The sequence below is a fragment of the Microcebus murinus genome, chromosome X (assembly GCF_040939455.1).
Source record: "Microcebus murinus isolate Inina chromosome X, M.murinus_Inina_mat1.0, whole genome shotgun sequence".
Lineage (NCBI taxonomy): Eukaryota > Metazoa > Chordata > Mammalia > Primates > Cheirogaleidae > Microcebus > Microcebus murinus.
In genome coordinates this window covers 8,073,166-8,090,596 of record NC_134136.1, presented here as the reverse complement: position 1 = coordinate 8,090,596, position 17,431 = coordinate 8,073,166, and the positions used below count along the sequence as shown (strand labels likewise).

Genomic DNA, 17,431 nt, shown 5'->3' with positions numbered 1-17,431 from the left:
GTGGCATCAGCTTCGCTCACAGCAACCTGAAACTCCTGGGCTCAAGCAATCCTCCTGCCTCAGCCTCCCAAGTAGCTGGGACTACAGGCATATGCCACCACGCCCGGCTAATTTTTTGTATATATATATATTTTTTAGTTGGCCAATTAATTTCTTTCTATTTATAGTAGAGACGGGGTCTCGCTCTTGCTCAGGCTGGTCTCGAACTCCTGACCTCGAGCAATCCACCCGCCTCGGCCTCCCAGAGTGCTAGGATTACAGGCGTGAGCCACCGCGCCCGGCCTGTCAATTTTATTAATTCTCTCAAAATATCATCTTTTTATTTTACTGTTTTTTCTACAAGTATTTGCATATTTATATTTTAGTGTGATTTCATTGCATACTGTCTCACAGAGCTCATCATAATCACAATAGATCCTGAGTTGCCTTGTGCAAATATTACATCTGAAGTAGTAATGAGATATACAGTGGATATGTCCAGTATGGGAAAATGATGGCAGGAATAGGTTTGTCAGAATGGTAAGCAAGGGCTCAATTCTGTGTATGATGAATTTTAATTCAAAATGAATATTAGACGTCTAAGTGATGATGTTGAATAGGCAATTGAAAATACAGGACTGGGAGTCCCAGGAGAGGACTGGGCTTGAAATATTAATGTGTAATTCCTCTATGTGCGGGTAGGATCAAAGACATGGAACCGTGTATGATTCTTAGGAAGTAAGCACAGGTAAAGAAAAGATGTCTGAGAGCCAAACCCTAGAGAATTCCAATACTGAGAGGTCCATAACATGAGGAGTAACCAGCCATCATTCTGAAAAGTAGCAAACACTGAGACAGAAGGAGAATCAAGGGATAGAAATGCCATGTAAACCGAGTGAGGAAAGTATTTCAAGGAAGAGGAAGTGGTCAACAGTGTCAAATTCTACTTACCAGTCAAGTAGAACCAGTACTGAGAAATGGCCACTAGGTTTAGAAAAATGCAGGTTGTTTAGGGACCTTGAGAAGAGTTATTCCAATGGAGTGCTGGGGACAAAAGCCTGGTTGGGGTGGGTTGAAAGCAATGGGAATAGAGGGAGGCATGAAATCAAGAATATAAGAAATCAAGAATACAACAGGGCCAGGCGCAGTGGCTCACGCCTGTAATCCTAGCACTCTGGGAGGCCGAGGCGGGAGGATCGCTAGAGCTCAGGAGTTCGAGACCAGCCTGAGCAAGAGCGAGACCCCGTCTCTACTAAAAATACAAAGAAATTATCTGGACAACTAAAAATATATAGAAAAAATTAGCCGGGCATGGTGGCGCATGCCTGTAGTCCCAGCTACTCGGGAGGCTGAGGCATTTTTGCCTGAGCTCAGGAGTTTGAGGTTGCTGTGAGCTAGTTTATGCCATGGCACTCATATGTGGCAAGTAGAGAAATGATGATGGAGTAGACGGAGGAGGTCGTATAGTTGAGGTACACTGATTTGCTTCTTTCTTGTTTGTTTTTTTTTTTCTTTTTCTGAGATGGGACATTTTGCAGCAAGTTTGTGCATGATGGCAATCACCCAGTAAGGAAGGGTAAATCGGTGATGTGGGATAGAGCACAGGGAACATTGCTGGGGCCACGTGCTGAACAGTCAAGAAGGGATGGAGTCTTGTGGCCAATTGTGTGGCTGGGTTTTGATGGCAGTGTGGAGAGTTCATCCATACTGACAAGAGGGAAGGCAGAACGCCGACGCACGGATGCAGATAGGTGGAAAGTTTTGCAAGGCCTTTCGTTACTTCCGTGACCTCATTGTCTTCAGCTGACACTGTGGATATTCCAGTAGTAACTGGAATTTTGCAGAGAGAGGATATGGTGTAAACTGCAACGCCTAAGATGGAGAGAGTAAGCAGGGGAAGTGCACGAGGTCACTCTGAAAACACAGTATTTCTGAAGCTGTTGGAGGCGTAGGACGTGCAGCCATGGGAATGCACATGTGGAACATGTGCTCATGCCTGTGTGTTTGTTTGGTAAAAAGGTGGGGTATGGAGGTGCCTGGTGCCCTTGCCTGGCCTTGGGACAAAGGACACATATTTCTGGTCCAAACAGAGGCCCTGGCCCCCACAGGAACAAAACCCACTCTGACCCCCCAGCCCCTGGAGGCACAGGGATGGAGGATGGGGTGCAGACCGTGTTGGAACACTGAAGGGCCTAGTGACCGGCTTCTCTCCAGCTGAGTGTCAAGGTATTTTCTTCCCAAAAGGTAGTCTCTCCGCAACAGGCAGTGCACTGAGCTTTGGTGTCAAATAACTGCCTGGCTCTCCTGCTCAGGCTGGCTTCCGGTTGCCATGGCAATACGGCCAGGCCCGCTGCTCTCTCACTGTCCATGAGTAGGAGTCTGCGAATGTAGAGGGGTGCTTTGGCGGGAGGGGGAAGTTCTGGAAGGTGAGAATAGCCTCATACATTTAGGTCCTTGGGTGACTAACACCTCCCACACGCCTCCCCCGGCAGTTCCGCCACTATTCCCAGGAGGCACGCTAGTTACACTGTAAACAGGGAGCCTTGAAGCAGGAAGCAGAGGCTTTTCATTAGACTCATTTCCCAGAAGTGTGCCGTGCATGAGGAAGTCTTCACTTGCTCCCATTCCAAGGTGGTCTCATTGTGCTCTCACTAGTCATTTTTTTTCTTGCAGGACTGCTGGGCGCCAAGCTCTCCAAGGGGCCCTACTTACTGCCAGGTAACTTAACCCAGGCGAAAGGGCATGCACACAGCTTTGGGTTGGGGGCCAAGGCAGGAGTTATAGACTAAGGGCGAAAGTTCTGATGTGCAATTCAGACGTTCATCCTTAATAGGGGACAGCCCTCCTCATTCCAGCTCTCTCCTTCCTTTGCACACAGCGGGCAAAAATGAAGTTAGACGTGGGAGGTTTGGCTGGAGTTCTGGGGCACTTAGCTGCCCCTTCTCTCTAGCCAAGAGCCACTTTGTCTTAATTCTAGCAGTCTTGCTTAGCCATCCAAATTTCCAGATTCATGATTAGCTTTGCATGTCAGTGTCCTGATCCACAATGGCCTAACCTGGCTGGTGACTGGTTGCTATGGCAATCCTGCCAAGAGCTTTGCTCCCTAAATGAAATGTAAAGGGATTAGGACAGGGGTGGGGGACAGGTGGCTGGCCACCTGGAGGACCGGGGAGAATTATAATTTGCATATGCTAATTACACTAATGGATAGACCTTTGTGAACACAGACACAGGCCCAGGCGCCAGGGGGCTTGACTGGGAAAACAGAGCCTCAAACACATGGGAAAAGGCAGTTCTCATCAGAGAAACTGCCGCAGAGTAAAATTCGGAAGATGAGGAAAGGTGTCATCAGATGGGGACTCAGAGTTAAGTCAGTAGTTGACTCTGCCTGTCACTCTGCATTTTGTCTAAATCTCCAGCCCCAAATCCCTGTGTCTGGGGCATATGGGCGGGAGGATGTCTAGAGCTGCTTGTCTGAGCGCAGAGGGACGGGCAGCCCTTCTCTGGGCTGGTGGCTGAGAGCACAAGCCGCGGTGCTGGCACCCAGGCCCGGGGCCCCCACGGAGCCCAGGGCGGAATGGTCTGCGGCTCCTCGGCCGCCCACGCCTCCGCAGCTGAGATACGCTTTGCTGCCTTCTTCGGCCTCCCTCCTGCACCCAATATTCTGGACTCTATAATCAGCTTAGGTGTCTAATGACTCAGTCAGGGCTTAATTGTCCCAAGATGCTGGTTGCTATGGTGATGCAGCCAGGAGCTCTTTGCTGGCTAAGTTAAAGTAAGAGGGAACCTGAGGTGGGAGGGGCACAGCAGAAGGACAGGGCCAAATTGAAGATGCGAATAGGCTAATTACACTAATTGATAGCCTCTCGTGATGAAAAACTGATAAATGCAGGTCCCAGGGCAAAGGCACAGGGAGCTGGAGGCTTACCTGGGAAAATAAAGCATCGGACACAAGCAAAGGGCTTTTCAGTGGAGACTGCCCAACAGGTAGGGGGGGACATGGTGGGAGGGACGCGTGCCCCACGCTCTTTCCTGAAGTGACCTCGTGCTGCTCCCTCTGGCCTGTGGGCAAAGGATACGTGGCTCCAACCAGGAAGACCTGTAAGCACAGCAGGAGAAAATGATGGCTGTGGTCAGCATTGACACAGTAGCAGTTAAAAGCAAAAGGTAATGAATAATCAGAGGGTTCCTGTGAAGCAGGGGTCCCCAACCTATGGTGAGTTGTGTAATCATTTGATTATATATTACAATGGAATAATAATAGAAATAAAGTGCATAATAAATGTAATGCACTTGAATCCTCCTGAAACCATTCCCCCGCTCCCCACTCCATGGAAAAATTGTCTTCTATGAAAACGGTCCCTGGTGCCAAAATGGCTGGGGCTGCTGCTCTAGAGGACTTGGCTGATGTGGGTCGAAAGGACTGGAAGGTTTTTTTTGTTTGTTTGTTTTTCGTTTTTGAGACAGTGTCTCACTTTGTTGCCCAGGCTAGAGTGAGTGCCGTGGCGTCAGCCTAGCTCACAGCAACCTCAAACTCCTGGGCTCAAGCGATCCTCCTGCCTCAGCCTCCCGAGTAGCTGGGACTACAGGCATGTGCCACCATGTCCGGCTAATTTTTTCTATATATATTTTTAGTTGGTCAATTAATTTCTTTCTATTTTTAGTAGAGATGGGGTCTTGCTCTTGCTCAGGCTGGTTTCAAACTCCTGACCTTGAGCAATCCGCCCGCCTCGGCCTCCCAGAGTGCTAGGATTGCAGGCGTGAGCCACCGCGCCCGGCCTGGGCTGGAAGGTTTTGCAAGGATTACTTTATTTTATTTTTATTTTTTTTATTTCAGGTTTCCACTTCTGTGTGAAAGGATTACTTTAGTATAAATATTACATATTAGGAACATTTGGGATTGGAGAAATCTTGGAAGCTGGGTCAGAGTTAGGAGACCTTGAGAGTCAGCTAGGGAAATGATGACCCCAGAAAAGAGGAGACAGGATTCAGGAGAGAGGCTGCAAGGCTTAGCTGAGCATCTCGTATCTTCAGTGGTGGGGAGGGTCAAATGAGCCCCCAGGTAGATAACTGGAAGAGGGATGGGGCTGGTAACAAAGAATGAAAAGAGCAAAGAAGGGAGGAAGCAAAGAAGGGAAAGGAGCGAGGGACATAAAGATAAAGATAACGATGAAGACTGGGGTGCAAAGACAAAGAAAAAGGGCAATAAGATGAAAGAAGAAGAGAAAGAAAAAGTAGGATGAAGTAGAGGCAAAGGGCAAGAGAAGAGACAGAACCTTGTCTATCATTGTGATATTTGCTTAGAAAATGCCAGACACACAGCACTGCCTGCATTTATCTGTAGTTGTGTACATGTGTGTATGCATGTGTGTATACACCCCCACACACACACACACACATTTGTTATAGGTTAACCTCTCATGTGGATGTACAATATTGGGACTTAGAGAGAAGTGGCTGACACTTTGGCTGTTACTTCTGCCCTTGAGAAAAGCCACCATTCCTCGCCCCCTTGACCCCCTCTCCTGCTCCAGTTATAGCCTCTTTCTAGTAGTCCTTCCAGGTTTCTGGCCAGTCCTCCTCATGGTGGGCAGCACTGTTCCCTTCATCTTGAAACAAAACAAGGTCCTCCCTTGTCACTTGGAGGGAACTTTGCAAACCAGTTTTACTTCTATTCCTTTGCTGTGAAATTGCAATTGAAAAACAGCATCTGCTCTGGGTTACATGGGCACCAATAAGCATCATTACAGAGAATCTGAGTACATGAGTGGAGCTCAGAACCCCAGGACTATCTCTGTAGAGGACATAAGGATCAGTTTGTTAACAAAAACTCTTACAGAATCCTGTGACAGAGGACAATGATAGTACATGATGGAGAAATCCAGGGAAAGCAATTTCACTTTGATTGAGGGACAGAGATAACCACAGGGAAGATTATTATGTGAGTAGCATTCAGTATATTTAGGGAAAGAATGGATTATCTGGCTCTTAGGTATTCAAACCTCTATCATCTAAGAAGCAATTCATTTGTTAGTCACTTACGAGCCATCTTAATTGTCAGATTGAAAGATCATGAGAAGGACTTCCGGTTCCAAAATGGCATTGTAAAAGCAAGGTGGCTTCACTCCCTCCCACAGACAATCACAAACAAATATATAGCACTGAGAATATCACCAGCAATATCCCAGAACTCAAATTTGAAGATGAGACAGTTCCCAAAGCCACAGAGTTTTGAAAAAACTCTGAGCAGATCATATGAAAATCAGACTTTTTTTGAATCCAGAGTTACCTTCCTCCCAATATGCCCTACATCAACTGGGTGGAAAATTGTCCCCTAACTTACAGTTTCTACACTGGAAAGACTGATCAGGATGGACAGCCAGCTTCCCCACCATCTTGGGTTCCCTGGCAGGAGAACTCTTCCTGCTTTAACCCATGGGAAGCATCACAAAAGCCTGAGGGGAGAAATGTCCCTGAGTATAGCAAGTTACAAATGGGAAACATGGGACTACCATTCCTATCCCTAGAAACTTTGCCCTAATTTGAACAGAGGAGATGCCAGATCAGAGTGGCTCTTCAATAGCTTCATGCTAAGAGACTACATCCAATAGGTTCCCTGGGCACGAACCCCTAGCCAACCTTCCCATGCTGATGAGATATCCCCTTCAGGACATCCTGCATCCAGGAGGGATAGTTCTCTGATATTTTAGTATAGCTGAGGCAAACCTGAATTTAAGGCACCAGCTAGTGTAAAAAAGGAGGCAGCAACCTAGTGGGCAGGGGGGAAGAAAAAAAATGCATAAATTACAAAGAATCTGTAAGCAAACATACCCAATAAATCCCAAACAAACCTGATGAGAAGACTGGAATAAATAATTTTTCAATACAAAGAAATAAACATATTAACAAAAAACAAAAGCGAAGAAGGAACCATGACCTCCCCAAACAGGCAAAGCTAAGAACCAGTGACTGACCCAAACAAGACAGCTATGTATGAACTCCCTGACCAAAAATTCAAATTCTAGTTTTAACTAAGAAATACATTTGCTAAATGGAAAAATCCATTAGAGGATCTCAACAGCAGAATAGATCAAGCAGAAGAAAGAATCAATTAGCTATTAGGCAAAGTATATGAAAATACATAGAGGACAATAAAGAAAAAAGAATAAAAAAGAACAAAGATCATCTACAAGATACAGAAAATTGCCTGAAAAGAATAAACCTAAGAATTATTGGTGTTCAAGAGGGAGTTGAGCATGAGAAAGGTGTTGAAAGATTATTCAAAGAAATAATAACAGAAAATTTTCTGAAGTCTTAAAAAGATGTAAATATTCAGGTACAGGAAGATCAAAGAATACTAAACAGACCTGAACCAAAAGAGATGAGGCCAAGGTATATCATAGTCAAACTGTCAAAAGTCAAGGACTAAAAGAGGATCCTGAAAGCAATAAAAGAAATGAAACAAATAATATATGAATAAGCTCCAATTTGTCTTGCAATAGAGCTTTCAACAGAAACTATATAGGCCAGAATGAAGTGAGACAATATTTTCCATGTGATGAAAGAAAAAAAAAAAAACTGCCATACAAAAATATTGTATCCAGCAAAGCTATCCTACACATATAAAGGAGAGATAACAGGGATCAGGTCCACTACAAAAATAAAGAGTGACAGAAAACAAAACAATAAGTCACCCTTCCGGCACACATCCTGCATCCCAGAACAAACTCAAGGTATATAACCAGGAAGACCTCGATTAAAAGTAGGCACCCCTCTGCTCCAGAATCCAAACTATAAAGGACACTCCACAGTGGGACCCACCAATGTGCCTACTATAAACAAGAAAGCCATTCAGAGAAAAATGCCCCAATTGAAACAAAATTCTTAGAAAAGATAGAGAGCAGAAAGTGTACCAAATACCTGACATTATTGATAAATGAGGCCTGGGGGCTCCTTCCAACCTTACTGATCTCATTAACATTCCCCACATGGAGCCTCAGATGATCATGATGGTAGAAAATAAATCTCTGGATTTTTCTATTGACACTGAGGCTACCTATGCAGTCCTAAACATTCAGCTTTCCAAGTTATCTGAAAAAACAATGCTAAAGACCAGGGTCTCTGGAGAAACTTTTAAAAAGTCATTTCTCCAATCCTTAGACTGCCAAATGGGCAAATCACACTTAAAACACAGTTTCTTGTATATTTCTGAAGGTCCCATCCTGTGGCTGGAATGGGATCTACTAACCAAGCTGAATGCTAGAATGACTTTTGTACCTGGACAGATGGACATCAAAATGCCACCAGAACAAGTATATGCCCTCCAGGTGGTGGTGCTACTACAAGTCAAGAAACCCCCAGTGGAGGCCCCTGAAGACATCTTTGGAGAGGCAAGACTGTATGTATGGGCAGACAGGAGGCCTGGATAGATGAAGAGAGCAGCATTTATACACATTAAAGTTCTTCCTGAGTCGAGAGTTCTAAACTTGAGACAGTATCCGCTAAAGGAACATGCTAAAGAAGGTATTCAATCTGTTTTTTTTTTTTTTTTTTTTTTTTTTACTCATAGGAAGCTTTTGTATCAATCTGTTTTAAGTACTTTTCTTGAATATGACCTGGTCTGCCCATGCCAATTCCCATATAACACTCCAATTTTACTGGTACAGAAGCCAGGCACACAGAACTATTGCTTTGTGTAGGACTTAAAGCCATTAACCAGATTATAAAAGAGATCCACCAAGTGATTGGTGCCTAACCCTTATACTTTGCTTACTATTCTGTCTGGAGACTTTAGCTGATTTACTGTTTTGGACGTTATGGATGCATTTTTAGCATACCTCTGAGCCTCTCAGCAGCTTTTTGCTTTTGAATGGAACGATCCTGAGACTAGGTTCAAAGAAAACATTGTTTAACTGTTCTCCCTCAAGGTTTGAACAACTATACCACCCTTTTTGATGAAATCCGAGTCAGAGATTTGAGGGATCTCCAATTAGATGGAGTACCTCTCCAATATGTAGATGATATCCTGATTTCCAGCAAAACTAAAGAAGCCTCAAACCAGAACATGATTTTGACCTTACATATCCTAGCTGGACAGGGCCATAAAGTATCAAAAAAAAAAAATTCCATATCTCTTAAACTTCTGTTAAATACCTGGGATTTGAGTTGTGACAAGAACAGAGGAGTTTACTCTCTGGTAAGAAGGAAGCATTGGCAATGGTAATAGTACCCACCACCAGGAAACAACTACATGGATTCCTGGGTATAACAGGGTTTTGTTATATCTGCATCTCTAATTTTGGACTGATTGCCAGGCCCTCTAAAAAACTCCTAAGAGAGCATAACTCTAACCCTTCTTAGGGAGAGCCAAAGATATACAATGTAACCAAAATGTCAAAAAACAAAAACAAAACACTTTTTATCAGGTGGTGGGCAGACGGGAGGGGGGAGGAGGAAAAGGGTGTATGCTTACATAAAGTGTGTGGTGCACACCACTGGGGGATTGGGCACATCGGGGGCAGGGGCAATATTTGTAACCCTAACAATATTTGTACCTCCATAATATGATGAAATAAAAGGAAAACATAAACTCCTAAGAAAAGAAACAACAAGCCCCTCTATTGGGCTAAGAAATGCTATAAGGCCTTCCAAGGTATTGAAAAAAAATATTACTCGCTGCTCCTGCTGTAAGTCTGCTGGACATTAGAAAGTTTTTTGACCTGTTTGTCCATAGAAACAAGGGATTAGCCTTGGAGTATTAACCCAAAGTCTAAATAATATGAGAAGACCCATTACCTGTTTCTCAAAGCAACTAGACATAATAATTAAGGGATGGCCCATATGCCTGAGGGCAGTAGCAGCAACCTATGATTTACTACAAGAAATAGAAAAGTTCACCTTAGGCCAACCTGCCACTGTACACGCTCCCCACTATGTACTTCCTCTATCAGAACAAAAAGAAGGCCAGGCAAGTACCAAGCCATATTATTAGACAATCCAAATAGGACCTCCATTAGTAATAAAAGGAGCCCAATCCAGAGGCACCAGACCCAGAGAAGATTGACAAATTGACTTTATCTTGATGCCAAGAGATACTGGGAATGTCAGGTAATTATTGGTATTTATGAACACTTCACTGGATGGGTGGAGGCCTTTTCTGTTGGTCTAAAAAGGCTTCTGAGATTATAGAAGCTCTTTTAAAAGAAATAGTTCCCCAGTTTGGGCTACCCGTGTCTATCCAAAATGACAGTGGAGGAGCCTTTATAATAAAAATATTTCAGGAAGTCTCTGGTGCCTTGGACGGTCATTGGAAATTACATGCTTCTTGGCAGCTGCAATCAACTGAGAAGACAGAAAAGATAAATCCTACTCTTAAAAGGACTAGCTAAAATTTGTCAGGAGACTAATTTACGTAGGGATAAGACCTTGCCAAGTTGACCTGCTTTGGGTGAGAATAGCCCCTAAAGAGAAGCTCCAATGGAGCCCTCTAAAATGTTATATGGGAGACTCTTCCTATACCCAAAAGATAGACAGGGAGACGCAGAGGAAAGCCAAACTAAAGAATTAAATATTGTCAGGTACGTGCAATCACTGGGAGAGGGGTCACTCTAGCTACTATACATAAGTTTACTTACAGCAGCTTAATATTTCCTACAGATGTTCCCCTCTACCACATCTAAACTGGAAACTGGGTTCTACTAAAGACCTGGAAGAATAAACATCTGGAAGACCAGCTTTGTCCTCATTGGACTGGGCCTTATGAAGTGCTGCTGGCCAAGTTGAAGAGTCAAGTTGAAGAGTCAAGTTGAAGAGTCAAGTTGAAGAGTCAAGTCAAGTCAACCTGAGTTATGCTGGTCCCATAATGGCTGCTAGACCCACCCACACCCTGTATACAGAAATGCCTCTGGGAACAGAACTATACAGCAGAAGAACACCATAGCAAGGATCACTCAACCCTCAGTCAGCAGTATACACTAGATACTGACTTCTCCAAATGGACCAGTGAACCTTTGACTGACCTCAATTTCTATCTGAGAGACAGTCCCTAAAGATAAGTAATGAGTGACTCCCAGGTTTGTTCTTTAATTGTTGATTCACTTGCTTGTTTTCTCCTAACTCTCTACCTCCTTATGATTTACTGTATATTTCCTGAAGGCTTCAACCACTTTCTTTGCCAACAGGGCTAACAGGCCTTTCTATAAGTCATAAACATGATCACTTTCTTCCTTTTCTGTTGTGCCTTCTTATTGACTGTGAAACCCCATGGATAGAAAGACAAATCAATGGTAAGAATTTCTCAGATGGTAGAGGTGACAGGTAAACTTTCTAGATGCTAGATATGTCACCCAAAGTCTTTTTCTGTACATGTTCATACTGATCCCTCAGTTATGCCTGTAACAAACTTTTGGACTGTCGCCAATTTCACCATGATTTATAATTAAAACATTGGATATAACTTATCAGAGCAGATTAATTAACAGAGGGTGGCCTGTTCCCTGTTTCTTTTTAACACTCCCCACAGAAACGCCTACGCTAGTCTCTAGAGAACAATCATAAAATAAATCAACCATGATAAAATAAAATAATGGATACAAAATAAGACAACAAGCTACCTGGTACTTCTCCAGAAGTAGCAGGCCCTTACTGGTATTCTGAATTGTTTTTGTAGATTCCCCAGGGAATTAAATCTGTCCTCCAAGGGTTACTAAAATCTGGGCTATCTGTACATTTTATTCTTTTGATAGGGTATTTACTTATAAAATATGCTTTCAAATGTTATACTAAAACTATTATACAAGGTACCAAACTTCTGATAATATAAAATGTTAATCTAAAACTGAGGACAAGAGAATAGTTTCAGATGAATGCCAGACAGTTCCATTCCTTGCATCCAGATCTGTGTCCCAATTCAGCAGCAAGTGGCTACAGTGGCCATTGCCCCAAATCCTTCAAGAATGAGGAATGGAAAAATATTGCAGGAACTAAAACCAACGGGTTAATTTTATCAGGTTTGCGTTTCTTGCTTGCTTTTGGTCACTTGCTTTTTATTATTATCTCTCCCTCCTTTTCCATAAAGCTAAAGGCCTCAGTAGCTGACGGCCACACCACTGAATACTGAAACTTAAACGTTACTGACTACATTATAGATAACATTCTTAAGTTATCCTGATAGTTGAGAGAGGGAGGAAGATGGCTGATTAGAGACTTTGCTTGCTGGATTGTCCCAGAGAAAAGGAAGGGTTTGCGATAAAGGAGATGGAAAAGGGAATACAGCTCAGGTGTAAGTCAGAGAGAAAATTGCCAGGGCCTGCTGGGAACCTCACTGAGGAAAAGTGCAAAGTAGAGAAGGAAGAGGATAAAGGAAAAAAAGATACCAGTGAGGGCCAGGTGCGGTGGCTCACGCCTGTAATCCTAGCACTCTGGGAGGCCGAGGCGGGTGATTGCTTGAGGTCAGGAGTTCGAAACCAGCTTGAGCAAGAGCGAGACCCCCGTCTCTACTATAAATAGAAGGAAATTCATTGGCCAACTAATACGTATAGAAAAAAATTAGCCGGGCATAGTGGCACATGCCTGTAGTCCCAGCTACTCGGGAGGCTGAGAAAGGGGGATCGCTTGAGCCCAGGAGTTTGAAGTTGCTGTGAGCTAGGCTGACACCACGGCACTCACTCTAGCCTGGGCAACAGAGTGAGACTCTGTCTCAAAAAAAAAAAAAAAAAATACCAGTGAGGATCAAACCCAGAGAGGCTCTAAGCCCAGTGAAGGGGTAAGGGGGAGATCCTTTTCTCCCTCCCACACTCCTTCAGTGATCAACAGGTTACCAAGTTATTTGGAAGCTTTTCCACCCCCACGAGCCCAAGCATTACAGCAACCACAGAACTGTGAGGAGAACTTGCATGATTCTAGAGCTTGCACATTCCGTGTGGGGTTCCCCTCCAAGGAGAGTGACCCGAGAGGCCGGAGAGCTGGCTTTCTTCCATTCAGACTGTCATCCTTCCCCACCTCCCCTGCAACCACTGCAATTGGCAGAACAGTTTAAGTCAAAAATTTGGAGAGCAGCCACCTCTCCCCAGCTGGTGCATCTGCCAATCTGAGGTTTCACAGAAAGTGGGGCCCACACCTTTCCCATTGAGGACCTGTAGTGGATCCAGAGTGCCCAATCTGGAAGCTTCCTGCCTGCTGGCATTCCTTGGGGATGCACACCAGCAGGTCAGACACACGGGCTGAATCCCACTGGACTTGAGCGGGTTGCAGGGGGACACAGTGGGGAGGTTTAAAAGTTGGACTTGGCAGGCAAGGGAGCCCATGTGGGTAGAACTGATAGGAGAACTATGGTGATCCAAGACATAGTGATCTTGGAAAGTGCCCATCACCACCCCACTTCCCCCCACAAGCCACACTGTTGAACTAGCATAGGTCCTCTGGTGGGGAAAATCCCAGCATGCAGCACCATAGCAACCAAGTACGATGCAATCAGATGCACCTGTTTGCAACCAGACACTGGGGAGCAGGGTTAATGCAAGAGGGGCAGAGCTCACTTCCAACATCCAGTTGGGGAATTGTGGCCACTTCCCTATGAACAGCCTTCCCCAGCTGGAGAGCTAGCCTTGACCCTCCTCCCAGCAGCTTTCCCTAGCAGCAGGGAAAATTATCTTGGAGCCCTGCTGAGGCTCAAAGCCAAGCTGTCAGATTAAGGGAGGGGCCCTCAACAGGGGAGAATCCCAGCCCATAGCACCATAGCAACCGAGTTCAGGGGCACCTGTTTGCAACAAGACACCAGAGGGCAGGGGTAACATAAGAGGGACAGAGCTCACTCCCAATAGCCAGTCAGGAAATTGCACCACCTTCCTCACAAGCACTGAGTGCCTTGATCCTCCTCCCAGTGGCTCCCCCTAGAAGCCGAGAAAATGACCTCTGAGCCCTGCCAAGACTTTGCAAAGCCTTCCAGGCTCACACAACCTAATCACACCCAGCCTTAGGACTCCACCCACCTCTGCTGTAAAGCAACCCCCTGGGAGCTACAGGGCCCCTCCTAAAGCCTGGGGCATTAAACTTTTCCATGTGAGGGACTAGAGCTCATCACAGGCACAAAAGAACATCTCTGCAGTTGGCTGTTTCCTGAAAGCATCAACCACTGACAGGGAGAACAACTCTATAGCTCATTACAGCACCTACCAACTCAATTAAATAGGGCGTTGCTAATTCTTACTCACAGGCATCAACCACCATCTTGGAGATTAAGCTGGGGGACCCAACAATTCACAATGCTGTGAAGAGATGAAGAAGGTAGGATAAAAGCAACCTGAAGGGACACTGCTTTTTAGGAGAGAAACAAAAGTTACAGGCAGCTCAATCTATGAGAGGTCTCTCTTCCACTGCAGACCTCTGGGTTGACTGGGGAGCTGCTCAGAGTCTGTGCGGAGACATTCCAGCAGAGAGCAAGTGGAGCAGAGATCTGGTGCCTGCCAATTCCAGGTTTCTGCAATTGACTCCATTGTGATCACTCTGGTGCATGGGGCCAGGTCTGGTTGGGATCCAGCCTTTTAGCAGTAGCCTTTGCTTCAACTGCACTAGGCTGGGGAGGGAACAGATGCTCCACCATGTCATGCCCTATGACTGGGAGCTGAGTATGCCTCCTCCCCAGTGTAGGAGCCAAACAGAGAAGGAGCCCCAGACACCACCGACACAACTTGAGAAGCCTGGGGTGACTCCCTCAGTGGGTCCTAGGTGTGGGTGGAGAACCTTGGCACCAGTAGCTCTGGCCTACCTACACAGACCCTGGGCTGCTGAGAAAAAACCCTGGCTGCATGACTGGACACCAGTAGTCCCCACACCAGTGGAACAGCTCCCCACATGGGCAGCTCTGCCTCTGAAATCCCCAGACCCAGCTCTGAAGCTCTTGCTGTGCCTGAGCCTAAGGCTCTGCCCCTGTAGCTTCAAGGGCCCCTTCCAGACCCGTGACTCCAACCCTGAGAATCCATAGTTGTGCCTGGACACCAAGACCCCACTACTGAGACCCCCCATTGGGCTGACACAACCTCCCCAAGGTCCAATATGTCACTCAGGAACCTCTAGCCCTGAGCAGCCATTAGTCCTGGACTTGGTTTGAGAGAGTTCCCAGGAAAGAAAAAGAGTTACCCTGCAATCCTAATAATCCAGAGCTGAGAGAAGAGGAACAAGGTGAGAAGAAACTAGCAAAAGAATCCTGGCAACATGAAAAAACAAAATAGTTTGACATCCCCAAGGGAACACAGTGGAACTACAGTAGAAGACTCCATCCACAAGAAAATTATTGAAATGACAGGAATGGAATTCAGAATATGGATGGCAGATAATATGAATGGAATTGAAGAAAAAGTTGAAAAACAACAAAAACAAGCCAAAAAAATTACAGGAAATCAGTGAAAAAATGAAAAAGTCACTACACAACTAAACGATGTAAGAAAGGATATAATAGAACTTAAAGAAATAAAAGAGTCATTTAGGGAATTTGAAAACACAACAGAATGATTTAATAACAGGCTAAACCAAGGAGAAGAATCTCAGAGCTTAAAAACAAGGCTCTTGAGATAACCCAGTCATTCAAAGAGGCAGTGAAGGTATAAAAAAGTCTGAGCAATTGCTGAGAGATATGTGGGACTTTGTGATGCAAACTAACATTCAAATTATAAGTATCCCTTAGAATAAAAAAGAGATAAAAGCATGGAAAACCTATTCAAGGAAATTATTGATGAAAACCACCCTGGTATAACCAGAAATTCAGACATACAGATACTAGATGGAAATGAACATCAGGAAGATTCATAGCAAATAGGGGATGTCCAAGATACCCCCTGGCCAAAATCAAAATGGAGAAAATTCTGAAAGCAGCAAGACAAAAGCATCAAATAACCTACATGGGAAAACTCATCAGGCTAACTGGTGACTTCTCAGCAGAAACCTTACAAGCCAAAAGGAATTGGGTCCCCATGTTCAATCAACTTAAATAGAACAATTGCCAGCCTAGAGTTTTGTATCTTGCAAAACTAAGTTTCACAATTGCTGGAGACATTAAGTCTTTTTCTTTTTTTTTTTTTTTTTTTGCGACAGAGTCTCACTTTGTTGTCCAGGCTAGAGTGAGTGCCGTGGCGTCAGCCTAGCTCACAGCAACCTCAAACTCCTGGGCTTGAGTGATCCTTCTGCCTCAGCCTCCCGAGTAGCTGGGACTACAGGCATGCGCCACCATGCCCGGCTAATTTTTTATATATATATCAGTTGGCCAATTAATTTCTTTCTATTTATAGTAGAGACGGGGTCTCGCTCTTGCTCAGGCTGGTTTTGAACTCCTGACCTTGAGCAATCCGCCCGCCTTGGCCTCCCAAGAGCTAGGATTACAGGCGTGAGCCACAGCGCCCGGCCCATTAAGTCTTTATCTAGACAAGCAAATACTGAGGGAATTTGCCATGAACAGATCTTCCCTGCACAAAATAGAAGAGCACTATATGCAAATTAGCACAACAGATACCCACCAGTGTAAATTCACCTAAAAAACTCCCCAAATCTCACAACTTTTATAAAACAATAGAATAAAAAGTAAAACAATCAGTAAGGGACTATCCAATAGGATGAACAGACTAACATCCCACATATCAATGCTATCAATTAACATTAATGGACTGAATACTCCTCTCAAAAGATATAACTGTCTGAATGGATAAGAAAACACAACCCAGGTATCTGCTGTCTCCAGGAAACACATCTCAACCACAAGGACACATACAGACTCAATGTGAAAGGATGGAAAAAAAATCCACGTAAATGGAAATCAAAAGAGAGCAGCAATAGCCATTCTCATATCAGGTAAAATTGACTATAACTCAACAAAGGTAAATAAAAAGACAAACAGGGTCATAAAATAATGGTAAAGGGAGCAATTCAACAAAAAGACATAGCAATCCTAAATATATATGTGCCCAACAGGGGAGCTCCCAGAGCCATAAAGCAAATCTTATTAAAGCTAAGCGAAGAAATAAATAGTACTGTTTTAGTTGCTGGGGACCTCAAGACCCCACTGTCAGAGCTCAATAAATCATCAAAGCAGAGAATAAATAAAGAAAATAATGGATTTAAACCAAACTCCCATTGATGTACCAACCAGGCCTGACCCTACTTGGCTTCTGAGATCAGATGAGATCAGGCACATTCAGGGTTGTATGCCTGTAGACAGACTTAAATCAACTCTAATTCAAATGGACCTAACAGACATTTATAGAACATTCTGCCCCAAAACTATAGGATACACATTCTTCTCAGCAATACATGGGACAGTCTCCAAGACTGATCATATCTTAGGCCACAAAACGATTTCAAAAAAAATCAAAATCATACCATATACCTTCTCAGACCACAGCAGAATAAAACTGCAACAAAAACCTACCTAATGGGTTCAATGAACACTATTTGGGTGATGAGCACA

The 17,431-nt window shown here is 44.4% G+C and overlaps 1 long non-coding RNA gene across 1 annotated transcript in view; it reads right to left on the bottom strand.

Annotated features, from left to right (window-relative positions):
* Positions 1-323: 323 nt before the first annotated feature.
* The window catches only part of LOC142865780 (uncharacterized), a 47,638-nt gene continuing 30,530 nt past the window's right edge, over positions 324-17,431 (bottom strand). The window contains exons 3-4 of the long non-coding RNA XR_012915906.1: positions 3,908-4,078; positions 324-3,082 (exon numbers count right to left, since the gene is read on the bottom strand). This is a non-coding gene — a long non-coding RNA (uncharacterized LOC142865780). The remainder of the gene's footprint in view (positions 3,083-3,907; positions 4,079-17,431) is intronic.